This window comes from Coptis chinensis, chromosome 3 (assembly GCF_015680905.1).
Source record: "Coptis chinensis isolate HL-2020 chromosome 3, ASM1568090v1, whole genome shotgun sequence".
NCBI lineage: Eukaryota > Viridiplantae > Streptophyta > Magnoliopsida > Ranunculales > Ranunculaceae > Coptis > Coptis chinensis.
Genome location: NC_141458.1, coordinates 5,539,223 through 5,552,936, shown reverse-complemented (window position 1 = coordinate 5,552,936; position 13,714 = coordinate 5,539,223). Strand labels below are relative to the sequence as shown.

At 35.9% G+C, this 13,714-nt stretch overlaps 1 long non-coding RNA gene across 2 annotated transcripts; it reads left to right on the top strand.

Annotated features, from left to right (window-relative positions):
- The first annotated feature begins 484 nt into the window (after positions 1-484).
- LOC147507522 (uncharacterized) lies at positions 485-3,319 on the top strand. Of its 2 annotated transcripts, XR_015217694.1 has the most exons (5): positions 532-703; positions 829-885; positions 1,394-1,515; positions 1,614-1,780; positions 3,013-3,319. It is a non-coding gene; the product is annotated as an uncharacterized LOC147507522 (long non-coding RNA). The 2 variants fall into 2 exon arrangements; XR_015217693.1 differs by lacking the exon at positions 1,394-1,515 and having other exon boundaries at positions 485-703.
- The last annotated feature ends 10,395 nt before the right edge of the window (positions 3,320-13,714 follow it).

Sequence of the window (13,714 nt, the reverse complement as noted above, 5' to 3'; positions counted from 1 at the left end):
CACACTCTCTCCTCGGTTCTACTCACTCCCATCTCTCTCTGCTGAAATATCTCTTCTCATTTTGGTTTAAACATCTAAAGTCTAAAGCTTTAGATGGTTCTAGTCGGGGAAATTTAGGCGTTAAACATCCCAAAAGTCTAAGGGGTGTTTGGATCCTATTTATTTATTCTTTAAAAGTGTTTATTAGTGAAAAAACATTTTTTTGAAAAAATAAATGTGTTTGGTTTCTATTTAAAAAAAATAGTTTTTAAATCCAAAAAACACTTTTGGTCCCAAAACTTGTTTTTATGATAATTAGGTAAAACTTGTTTTTAAGTTAAAAACTATTTTTCTTTGGAAGGAAACACTTTTTGGAGCTAAAAGGCAAATGAACTCTCCAGGATGTTTTAGACTTTAGTGATTTATCCAATGATATCTTAAAATATATCGAGAAACAAGTGTGAAATCTGATTTGATAAAATAGATTTTAAGAAAAGTCACAACCAAACATGTTTATTGAAAAACTGTTTTTAGAATAAATACTTTTTCATAAAAGTGTTTTTTAAGAAAAAATACTTTTTTGAAAAAATGAGAACCAAACACCCACTAAAGCTTTTGGTTTTGATGATTCTAATTTGGTGATTTTTTTTTTTTTGCAAAGGCTGCACATTTTGGTTATATAAAAGCCGGTTTAGTCGGATCTCAAGCTAAGCTTTGTGTTCAGGTACGAATTGCTTTTGTTACCTTTATATTTTGGTAAACTAATTACTTTTACATTGTGGGGTTTGATTCCAGGAATATTTAGTTTTATTATTATAATTTTTATTTTCTTTGTGAGCTTGATATCAGGAAATATAGCTAATTGGGGTTTTTTTTAAGTGGCTCTATAACTACAAGGAAGATCAGGTTTGGCGTCTTCAACATTTTGCCGTAATTTTTTTTTTCTGGAATTTTAAGTTGATTGCTTTAATGGGTTTTGTGTGAAAGCCTTTGAACTGTTTTTAATTCAAAAGCTTCAAATTGTGTAAGTAGTTTGTGGAAGATGAGGAATAATGTTGGTATTGATTTTCTGGTTGGACTAAAGTAGTGTATGTTAGTTGTAATTGTTTCCACTTTTACATAGGGCTAAGGCCCCCCTTTATCTCCATCAGTTAAAAAACAGAGCTAGTTCCGTCCACATTCCACCACTCAGTCATTAACAGTTATTTGTAAGCATGAGAGTTTTGTATTTTTGTTTTAGATTTGTTTTCATTTCTCTTTACAAAATGAGTACCATCAGTGTATCAACCGAACAATCCTGGAGCTTCCTGGAAAATATTTCCTTTTATATTTGAGGACAATGAGTCTTTCTGAATCTATGTTTTATAGTCAAGAGCAATAAATATAGAAAATGAGATCTCTTTTGTTGTGACAGTGCTCATGGGCAGTATGTAAATCAATGCTAAATACACTTTTAAACTTGTTCGTACCATGCATCACTGTTGGTTCTCATTTTGGAGTAGATAATATATGATCTGACGTGGCCAAATTTAAGAGGTTTGCAAACGACACTCTCCATCCAGATGATCTCAAGCACACAAATCACATCTGTTCCCACTCATATCTAAGCACAAAAATTAATTCATCTCCTCTAGGCAACTTTAGACGTAAGGATGGGGGGACAGTGTTCGTGGCTGGTGCAACTGGTCAAGCTGGCATTCGTATTGCGCAGACTCTCCTGCGTCAAGGATTCACTGTTAGAGCTGGTGTGCCTGATCTTTCTGCTGCTCAAGAACTTGCTCTTCTTGCCTCCAAATACAAGGTTAGCGCAGCGCTTAATATATTTCAGATTAAGAGCTGTTCTGAATCAAACATCCCTTCTCGATATATATTTCACATTCATTTATCATTTGATTCCGCACTTGCTCAAAAGTTACAAGAAATTTCTTATGTTTAGTATTTATTGCCTTGCCTCATCGAGAGTAAAAAGAAGAGGCAAGGCAATAAATAATACTCTTAACAACTATAGAGTGAGGCAAGGGGGGAGGAGAGCAGAGGTTATTGAGAGACATGCACATGAGTCTGAACAACGTGCTAAGGAGATCACAACTTGTTTAGTTGAAATTGACCTAAGGTTTGAGGAGTTGCAGAGTTGGAAAGCTGCATCTGAATTGAAACTTGAATTTCTGATGTCGCAATTCGCCAGTTCTCATGTGGTAAGATTTAACCTACTGCATATTTTATCATCCATATTTTATACCACTTTGTTCCTTCTTTTCCAAACTTCGACCGTAGTTCCTAGCTAGTACCCCAGTAGCCCACATGTCTTTCAGAAAGAGAGGTGAGACTGGGCTGATATTTGAGATATTGAAGTTGGGGAAGAAAGGTGGTGGGCAACTTAATATTCAAAGTGGGAATTGGGTTATTGCTCTTTTTAATCTTACTAGTCATATGACTTTGTTTCTTCTTGAAGATCTTTGTTATACTTGGTGCTGATGTGAGTAGTGTGTGTTCTATTACTAAGTATATATTGCATATACAAGTTTGAATAAATTCACTTTAAGAGAAAATAGTATGGTTGTGTTAATAAATTTTAGAGTGTAGATTGACTTAATGAGGTAAGGTAGTAAGGTATGCCTTTTTTGGGTAAGCAAGTTTGAATGGTGTCTCTCTTTTAGGATTTACTATTTCAAGGTGAAATTAATGAGGAGATCACATATTTGAGTGAGTAGGAGTATAGAGTGACTTTCGAAAAATAGAAAATGAGAAAGTTGTCAAAATTAGTTATTGATAGAGGGGATGTTAATATATTTGTGCTTACAAGGAATGAATGTGTAAACTTACACCTATCTAGGTTAAGAGTATACCATTTCTGGTATTAGTTGAAATAGGGTAAAATTTTGGACCGTTGGACAGGCAAAGTGAGGTCTTAAAGGGGTCCCTATTAACTTAGTCTTTCCAATTTAAACTTATGTGGTTCCTTAATCTCATTATTTTTTCTGCCTTCTCTTTTTCTTTGGCTCTCTAATCTCACTATCTCTTTTCCAATTGCAGAGTTCAAGTCATGGGGTCTAATGTCTTAAAGATGTGAGGGAGGACTATGAGGTTCTTGGGAAGAATGAATGTTATGATTCGAAGTTGGACAAAATTTCTATGACAAGTTTAACGTCAACATTTTGGATGCATTCACAACTTTTTTGGGTTACATTTTGGATGTTGCTAGTGATAGTATTTTTGGATAAATATGGTATTGTGTATAGTATGTATGATGCATTTTGGGTGATGTTTAATTTGTGTATTTGAATTTGGAGAAGTGTATGACTTACGTTTATTTAGCTTATGGAAAAGTTTTGTTGGATTATATTTTTATTGTTTGCTACCAATTTCAAAGCAGGGGTAAATTAAAAGCAGGACAAATTTGTAAGGGCTTTTGCTATGCTAATAAGTGTGCCTAATGATGAAACAATATCTAGCAGTTCAAGTCTTTACCTACGCTTTAAAACATTGTTAAAGCCTGATATTGTATTAAACCACATACTGCTATGGCTAATGTGTAGCCAAAACCCTGAAACATAAAAACTTCCTAATCGTTTTAAAGTGTTGCTATTGTAATTTTATTTGCAACCCATAAAGAGTGTAGCAAATGTCCTATTTTTTTGCCAAAGCTCATACTTCAGGCTACGCTTTGAAGCGTTCTAATGTATTTCTATTTGTAGCGCTTTGAAGCGTTGCTAATGTATTTCTATTTGTAACACATGAGAAAGTGTAGCCAATAGTGTCTCTTACGCTACGGCTTGAAAATGTTGTAGATGGACTGCTTTAATTATCTTTGAAATGTTGCTAATGATTTTTCGGACATAAATATACATTTTATAAAATGCAATTGAAAATATTATCAACTATGCTTTTAGGTCTTTTCACCACGCTTTTAAATGTGGATAGAAGAAAGAGTATTAGCCACGCTTTTAACGTTGCCCATAAGCTTTTGTTCGCCACTATCTAGCGCCACTAAAGGCGTAGCAAATTAGATTTTGCTACGGTTTTATTTGGTATTGGCTACGCTTGCAAGCGTTGCTAAAACCCTCATTTCTTGTAGTGATGGTTATATTCCATAGCGAGTCTTATGATCATGCTTATTACTTGGATACGGGTGCCTCCACTCATATGATTGGCAACCGAACTATCTCCACTAAGCACACCATACATTGGATCTAACTTCGATGCTTCTTGGCAATAGTGATTAGCTCCCTATTACTTACATGGGTAACATGACACTTCCTATTGGGTCTTCTTAGTTTTGTCTTAACAATGTCTATGTTATCCTGTTAGAAAAATGGATTTGCACAAATCCATTGAGATATGAATGAGTAATTTATCTCCCAAGTTATCCCAAATTGAGATGAAATAGGTTTATCTTAAAACAAAGACGTAAAGTGAGAAAAACCTTTTGAAAAGAATGATTTGGTTCGAAATAGTGCATTATGTCGAAAAAAGTCGCGATCTTCGAAATGTGCACCTTTGGTTGAAATAGTGCATCATGCGAAAAAGGTGTGACCTTCGAAATAGGCGGTTGAAGCGATTAATTTTTATCCGAAAATGGTGTGTCATTTGAAACATGTGACTTTTCAAAGAGTTGCTTACTTTTTAAAAAGAGTCTGTGTGTTGTTTCGAAGAGGCACTACTCACCTATAAATAGTGGATGAATTTGGAGAAAAAGACACACCCGGATCACGAGTTCGATATTTCTCTTCTCTTTTTACGTTCTTAGTCAAATACTATGTTGTGTTGAGTATATAGAATTGAAGTGCTAGCTTTCTATAGAAGGAAATCCATTCTATCTTGGGAGGCAGTTTCCCATCAACTTTCAAGCACCGTGAAGGGAAAATCTGTCTTAAAGACATAGTGATCATCACTAGGAACCGGATTTAATAAGTGGTAAATTAAGTTCATTAGTTGAACTAAAAGGTTTGTTTGTTTGTTGAAATTAAAGGTTTGTTCATGATATATTTGTTATATCAATTTGATTTTTCTTGTTTACTTAACAATAAGTATATTTTTGGAATAAATTTCCAACAATCCCTTCTATCTTGCCAAAAACTTATTATCTATTGCTCGGTTTTGCCATGATAATAATGTATTGTGTGCATTTGAACACCACTTCTATGTCTTTGATAAATCTAATGGTTGTCTCCTCTTTCAAGGTCAATGTAAAGATGGTCTCTACAAACTACCTTAAACTTCGCCTCGAGTCCAAGCTTTACATGTGTCTCACCAATCTTCATCACTATGGCATAGTAGTTTAGGACACCCGTCTAGCAAAGTTATGTCTTTCTTAGGGTCGAATAAATTATTGTCATATGAGTTTAAGCACCTGGCGGTCTTTCTATAAAAGGGTGCGCTATGGGTAAATCCATGGCGCCTCGGTTTAAAATATCTAACAATATTAGTCTTGTTTCACCTTTTACTCTTGTCCACTCGATATTTAGCGTCTCCTATTGTTTCACATTCGGCTACAAAGTACTATGTTACGTTCAGCGATGATTTTACACGCTTTACCTATTTGTATTTTATGAAACATAAATCATAGGTGTTGATCATTTTCAAAATTTTCTTGCCCATATCAAAACTTCGATTCTCCGATACACTTCAAAATTTCCAAAGTGATGGAGGAGGGAATCGATAATAGTAACTTCAAGCAACTCTGCTCCTCCCTTGGCATCCATCATCGTTTTAAGTGCGCACATGCTAGAAACGAGAATGGTTTTAGCGAAAAAAAACATTGCCACATAAGCGATATGGCTCGTACTCTTTTGTTCATCACTAGTCATGTTCCTTTGAGTCATTGGGTTGATGCCATTTCTACCGCAATCTATCTCATCAACCATCTTCCGTCTCCTATTCTTGATTGGTCATCACCTTATTTCGTCTCTATGGAAAGTCCCCATCCTACTCGACTTACGTATTTTTGGTTGTGCATGTTATCCACATTTAGGAGCTTATATGATTAATAAACTTTTGCCAAGAACTCTTGAGTGTGTCTTTTTTAGATTGACTGCAGCATAAGGGGTACAAGTTAAGTGCTTTGACCGCTCTCTCGGCATAGTATATATATCTTGGCATGTCGGCTTTGATGAGCGGACTTTTCCTTTTCGGTCGTCTTCACCTTCGGGCTCTTCTCAGCTCCTACAGATTGGGTTCTTGTTCGGTACTTAATCCCGGCCATTGGGCCGATCCTCTCGGCCAAGTTCCTGTAGCACTCTCGCCATTGCTCTTCCTCCGGTGAGTGATCCGCTATTGTTCACCCTACAATGATTGCACTAGGTCCAGTACTTGCTCATGATCTTCCTACAGTGACTGTGCCACCTTTAATCTCTTCTCAGCCTAGTAATTATTCTCTGGCTACTAATTCAGACACTTCTCACCACCGGTATTTGTCGTTACTATAGAAGGGTACTCTTCTGATCCAGGGTCTGGACCTTCTCCTATTGGATATACTATGGTCACTGGTCACAGGGATGGCATTCACCGACTTAAGGGTTGCATTGATGGTACGGTGCGGTACCTTCTTCCTCGTGCACTTCTTTGCCCGGCTTACTTCCTCGGCGAGGAACCAGCTTGTTACTCCGCGGGCTGTTCGGTTTGAATGGCATCAGGCGATGACAGACGAGTTTAATGCTCTTTTGAAGAACAAGACATGGACTCTTGTCCCTCCTCCCAAGGGTGAGCTTATTGTACCAAACAAATGGGTGTTCAGACTAAAACTTAAATCGGATGGTTCTATTAAAAGCGACCTAAAGGCTCGGTTAGTGGTTAAAGGCTTTCATCAATAGCGACATTAACTATGATGAGACATTTAGTTCAATAGTAAAACCTATTACTATTCAGACAATATTGAGTCTGGCTGTATCTTATGGTTGGTCCTTGCGCCAATTGGATGTCAAGAATGCCTTTCTCCATGGCTTTCTTGATGTTACCATTTTTATGCGCCAATCACCTGGCTTTGTTGATCCTACTCATCCCGACCATATATGCCGACTTCATAAAGCTATTTATGGTCTTAAGCAGGTTCCTCGAGCTTGGTTTCAGTGTCTTAACACCTTTCTTCTTCATTATGGGTTTCTTCAGAGCCATGCAGATCTATTTATGTTTGTCTTTCGCCGCTCATCAGAGATAATGGTTCTATTACTGTATGTTGATGGCATTATTCTGGTTGGAAATGTTCCATCTCTGCTATCCTCCATCTCTATTCTTGGAGCAGAATTTGCGATTAAGGACCTTAGATCTCTCTCATACTTCTTAGGTATTGAGATCACCTATATTGCCAGTGGTCTTCATCTGTCATAGACTAAGTACATTGTTGATCTATTTTGGCGTTAGTTTATGACGAAATGTAAACCTTGTGGCACACCTGTGTGTGCCAAGTCTAAGCTCTCTACCTCGAGTGGAGACCCCTTACTTGATGCGACTGAGTATCTCCATCTTGTTGGCTCCCTTCAGTATTTGGCTTTCACTCGCCTTGACATTGCATATGTTGTTCATCACATTGCGCAGTTTATGAGTGCTCCACGTACTCTACATTTGATTACGGCTAAATGTATTCTTCGGTACCTTAAGGGTTTTATAGAGTGTGGCTTACTAATTCGTTGTTCGATCTCCTACTCCCTAGCCATTCGGGCTTATTTCGATGATCTTGACCGGGGGTGTCGGATTCCCACCGCTCTACCACTAGTTTTTGTGTCAATTGGGTTCCACCTTGGTTTCCTAGACTGCCAAGAAGTAACCCTTTGTTTCCGCGTTCAATGTTGAGGTTGAGTATCGATCTCTTGCTCATGTGTGTGCTGAAACTATTTGGGTCTCTCATCTACTGCGAGAGCTCCAATTGTTGGTTTTAGGCCCTATCACCTTTTTCTGTGACAACATAAGCACTACTTACATGGCTGCCGGCCAACCCAGTGTTTCATGCCCAGACTAAGCACATTGAGTTGGACTATCACTTCATTCAATAACGTCTTATTGTTGGGACTTACCGAGTCGGTTGGTTCCCTCCCACGATCGGCTAGGCGATATTTTTCACCAAAGGGCCACACAAGCCTCGTTTTCAACTTCTGCGGTCCAACCTTGTCTCTCCAGGTCAGTCGAGTTTGCGGTGGAGTGTTAAGGATACACACATGACATAGCTCATGTGTTTCCTTTTATATAATATTTGCTATATATTCTTTGTTATTTATTTCCTTTATACATAGCTTGTATATCAAGATTCTTTATGTATAAGTATTACCTCCAAGAAAGAAGAATACATCCAATTATATATCTTTCTCTACAAAATTAAATTAAATACTCCATTCATGGTATTATAAGCCTAATAACAAGTACTAAGTGTGCATATATTAAAGGATATTGATATATAACTATTTAGGTCTCGCTACTAGCATTCATAGTTCACACAAGCCGCGATTTAAGAAAGTGACACAAAGCTATGGATACTTTAGATAAGCGAGAACAACAAGTATCTTGTTGTGATATTGACCTGCACCAATTAAGTCAAAACTTGACCAAGCTCAAATTTCCTTCTTGTTCTTACACTTGAATCTTCCAATCACCCAATTATTTTAAAGTGCACAAGCATGAATACCACTAAACAAAAAGATCATGAATCATCCCATAGTTCATAGATGCACAAACTCCGTTAGAAAGAATTTAAGTAACTTATACCTAATCAGAAGTAGAAAGATCATGAATCATCCCATAGTTCATAGATGCACAAACTCCGTTAGAAAGAATTTAAGTAACTTATACCTAATCAGAAGTAGAGTTTGTAGAGAATTACATTTGTGACTATGGATCATTTCATTGTATAGCTTGCAACAAATTAACTTGTGACTACATTTCCATGTGCATCCTCTTCTCTTCGTCATTTCATGTTTCAAATCCTCAACTTGGCTCTTTTTCGGCCTTTCTCTTATATGGTTATGCAACTATGTGTATAGTCTTGGAGACACCACTGCCCAAGCCTATACCCTTTCCATCACTACACCAGATTTAAAAAGAAAAGACAAGACTACCGACGCTCTTTTTTGTCCTTTTGTGAGCACGCCCAACATGCGTCGTTGAACTCCCCGTGAACGTCGGATCACAACCCATAGAAAAAATAAATAAATAAAAAATCATCCCAAAAAAAGTTGTTTCTTCTCTCTCACAAAAATAAGAAAAATCTCGCTCCCAAATCACTCTCAAAATCCTCAATTTCTCTTCATAATATTTGATCGATCCTCAAATTGTTCTCTTCATCAAATCTACAATCTCAATCACATCAAATCTACAATCTCTTCAGGTAATTTCAATTATTTGATTTCAGTTATTATGGTTAAGCGATTAGGTTAGATTTTGACGATTTTTAATCCGTCAATGATTAATTCATATAATCTTCAAACATGTAATCAAATTTGAAATTAGTTAAACATATTAGTATTGTAATCATATTCGAAATTAGTGATTCATTGATTTGTCAGCTGGTTTTGCGTTTGGTAATGAAACCTAGATGCATAATTAAAAGTTTAGAAATTAAAAATGACCAAATTCAACATTGTGTGTGTTGATATTAGCGACAATTATTTGTTAGGCAATCACGTTGTGTAATGTCGTAATGCTAATGGCGATGTTTAGCGGTGGGAAATCTTTTTGTTTGGTGTCCTATGAGGAGGAGCTTTGGGTAATATGATAAAAATTAAAATGAAAGTTTTGTGTTTGGTAACTTGTAATCTGTTGATTTTAACCGTGATAATTATCTTTATCATACTCGATACCATAGTACAAAATATCAGGATAGGGTAATATATCGACTTCTGATTTATGGATATGTATCGTGGATATATCCCTCTATGTGGGGATATTTTACATTGGGGCATCTGTAAATATCCTGGATATATCGATAAATATCGACAAATATCAAGGATAATTTTTAAAATATGGTTTTGCGCATGTAAAAGAAAAACTCACTGAACCCAAGGAAATTGCTAGTTAATAAATAATTTCCAACGTTGCCTGGTTAATGTAATTATAATTATGTAAACACATAATTGGAAGTTCTTTTGTGTTTTGTGAATTATTGCAATTATTTAAGTATTAGTAAGATTGTAAGAAGCTAAAAGCGTAATAAATCAATAACAACAACAATGGCAAATTGACATAAGTTAACCACCTCTTTTAATGAAACCGGAAAAAGACTAACACAACAAACCCGGATACGGATTACCGAATACGGATACCATTTTTCCGGCATGATTCTCAAAAGCCTATGATCTTGTTTGCTACCAATTACTGACGAATTCAGTCATTTCAAATACAATTAATATGTTGATCTCCGAGTCCGTCACCCCTCGGTGATCACATCTTTACATGCTCTTGATGAGTCACAATGGATATGACATCCATCTTTTGAATTGCCCCTTCAACTTCGACTTTCTTGTGACATGTGCAGCGGTATACAAAACCTTGACAATCTTCAATCAATTTGGATAAATTTCAAATTCCTTTAATGGGTTGCCAAGAAAAGTCAAGCTTCAAGTTTCTTCCCCGCTCTAGCAATCTATTAATTCCTTAATTCCTTCTAAAAGTCGACCTTACATCGGTCACATACATATCGAGACATGAATTTTGTTTGTTCTTTCCAATTTCAACCGGGTTCAATATCAATTTGAACAATCTTAGCTCGGTGGCAAAAGCCTTCAATTTTATCATTAACCCGATGATCAAGTTTGGTGATATATTGTGATATCCACTATATCGTCGAAATATCTCGATATATCGATAAGTATCGGGGATATTTGCATTGGATTCTTGGAATATATCAATCCTATATTGTGATATTTATATATCCACTTTCAATTTCTCGATATATATCGCGATATTTTGTACTATGCTCGATACATCAACAGAAGACATTTGTATTTCTTTGTAAAGTTGGAGTATTTTTTGATAAATTGCCTCAGTAATGTGGGAGTTGATGAGGATCACTCCCCCTATATTTGGTAGCTTTAGAAAGGCAGTTAATTAAAGATAGTAGATGACCTGATGGGACTTGTGATACAAATCATTTCTTTTCGTATGAAGGCGGGTATTCTATGGACACTTTGTATTTAAACCAAACGACACATGTCAAGTGCCGACGGGTATCGACATAGTTATGAACAGAATGCTTATCGCCAAGTCACACGCTGTCCTTGTCCCACCAGCTTCGGATGCTCCGAATGCACATAAGTTTGGTTCTGAGGTCAAGTTCCTACTTAGCTTCATACAACATTCCATCGTGTATGGATTTGATGCCCACCATTTCTTGTTTGGTGTTTACCTGTGCTCACTGATATTGTTCTTGATACTATTATCCCTTTATGTTAGTTCATTTATCTAAATTTACTTCTTTTTCTAAATGCTATAAACATTGGTGGCATGGTGTTGAAATCATGTATACATTTAGTTATCGGTTAGATATATCATTTAAAAATTGCATGTCTATTAGATACACAGGAAAATGATGTACGAAAGAGATTTCTCATGATTCTGATCCTGTTTGTCCATCAGTTAGAGCATTATGCCTGAAATTTAGTTCCTGATATCAATACCAAAATATAGATTTCGATTATTCTACCATGATCCCCAAACTTGGTCAAATCACTAAAGAAAAAAACATACTTCATCTTGGGATATTGACATTAGTTTGAGTTACCTTGACTTTCTATTGCTATTAGTATGTTAGAAACTCAAGAAAAATTATATGTTACTTCTTGTTTTACTTAGTTTTGCTCGCATTTTGGATTAACTCTCTACTTTTTCTACCTTTTGAAAAGATGTCTCATGTTCTTTCTTTGCCTTTTGTTTTCAGTTTTTCTGTCTGTCCGGATCAAAGACTAGGAGATCATGCATGCGATCTCCTTCCAACAACATCTTTGCTTGTTCTAGTTTTCTTTATCGGGAGTGCTTTTGTTGCGACAGATTACTAACAAGTATGAAACTTCTACTTAACTATACTTATTGTTCATACCCATTGTTGAATTCCTTTTCCCTGAAAAAGTACTATGTTATTCTGGTACGTAATTGCATAAGAGGATATTCCACATATGGTTTGACATTAAGCCCCTTGTCTGTTTTTGCTTCATCTTAATAAGAAGGTTTCTTCGGTTGCAGTTTTGTAAAATATCTATTTGATAGGTCACTAAATGAAAGCAAGATACGTCAGTGGTTTCACAACCTTAGATTTACAAGCCCTTCCACTAAAATTGCCTTTGATTAACTACTTTTGTGACTAAAATTTACTGAGTTTGGATTGAATCTGCAGAAATTAACAAGATGGGGAGTACCTGACTTTGCAGAAGAATACAAGGTTTTTTATTTAGGAAAAAAAAGAAAAGAAAAAGAAGCTTGTAATAATGCTTATGGTTCTTATTAAGTTGCAACTGCCTGTAAGTTAAGTGAAAGTTTTCTTCCTTGGCGGTTTATAATATCTTTGTTGGTAGGCATTTAATAGATTAGTTTTATTCTTTCGTTGATGGCATGCTGCGATTGGAGTAGAAGTATTAGCAATATTGTAAATGTTGACTGTGTAGACTGTAGTTAACTTTCCATCTGATTAATAAAACAGTGAAAATCACTGTTATTGCGATTCAATTTCTTGGCAACTCTATTGACTATTCTGAATTAAGATCAATTTTGTTGTTGTTTGTTTGAACCAGAAAAATGCTAAGCGTTTCATGAATTTATTCGCCATTGCGGTTGGAATAAAGCAAAAAAAGAATGTGAACAAAATGGTAAAAAGGTGCTTGAGACCAACATGTTACTCCCTCTCGTTTAGGTTTGTATCTATTCTTTTTTGTGGTTTATGAATCTCTCGCACTTTATTTTGCAGTTTCCTTCAAGCGATTTTGTTATTATGGTTTTCCATTATGATGGTGTTGTGGACGAGTGGAATGACTTGGAATGGAACCATCGAGCGATACACATATCTGCTATTAATCAAACAAAATGGTAATTTTTACCAACGCGATTGAGTGAAGCTCTATTCTTTTGAATGTGCATTCTTGGATTTTGGCTTAATTTGACGTTTATGATCAACAGGTGGTTTGCTAAGCTTTTCTTACATCCAGATATGGTGGCGGAATACAATTATGTTTTTATCTGGGATGAGGACATTCTAGTTGATGAATTGGCAGAATGGTTGTGTGTATGTAGTAGGCTTTGTTATAGTTTGGGCTTCCACAAATTTTGTGTTAGGATAGAAATTGATCCAATTGAATATGGGCCTGTAATGGGCTTTCTCTGTATATAGTAGGCTTTGTTAGGCTATGATTCAGTAGATTTGGGGATAGAGAACTTTTATCGGCCCTAATTTAGCCTTTTTTAAAAAAAATTGAAAATATTATAAACGACACATGTGAAGTGTCCTAGGAAAAAAACGACTACAAAAAAAATGGGTCACCATCTGACACCAGGAAAGTGTCGTTTTTTCAGAAAAACATCAACGTCAAAGACCTATGTATAAATCAGTACAACTATCACAAATGAAAATTTTCTGGAAATCTATAAAATGATCGAATAGATAAAGAAGAGAATATTTTCATATTGATCACCGTCCTCAAACAGTGGTATTATTGGTTAGGACCAAATGGTATAACATTAAGGCTCCGTCTGGTTCACGGAGAAGTGGGGTAAAGAAAATGGTTTCCAGAAATTTGAATACTCAAATGTGTTTGGCAACCCTAGGAAA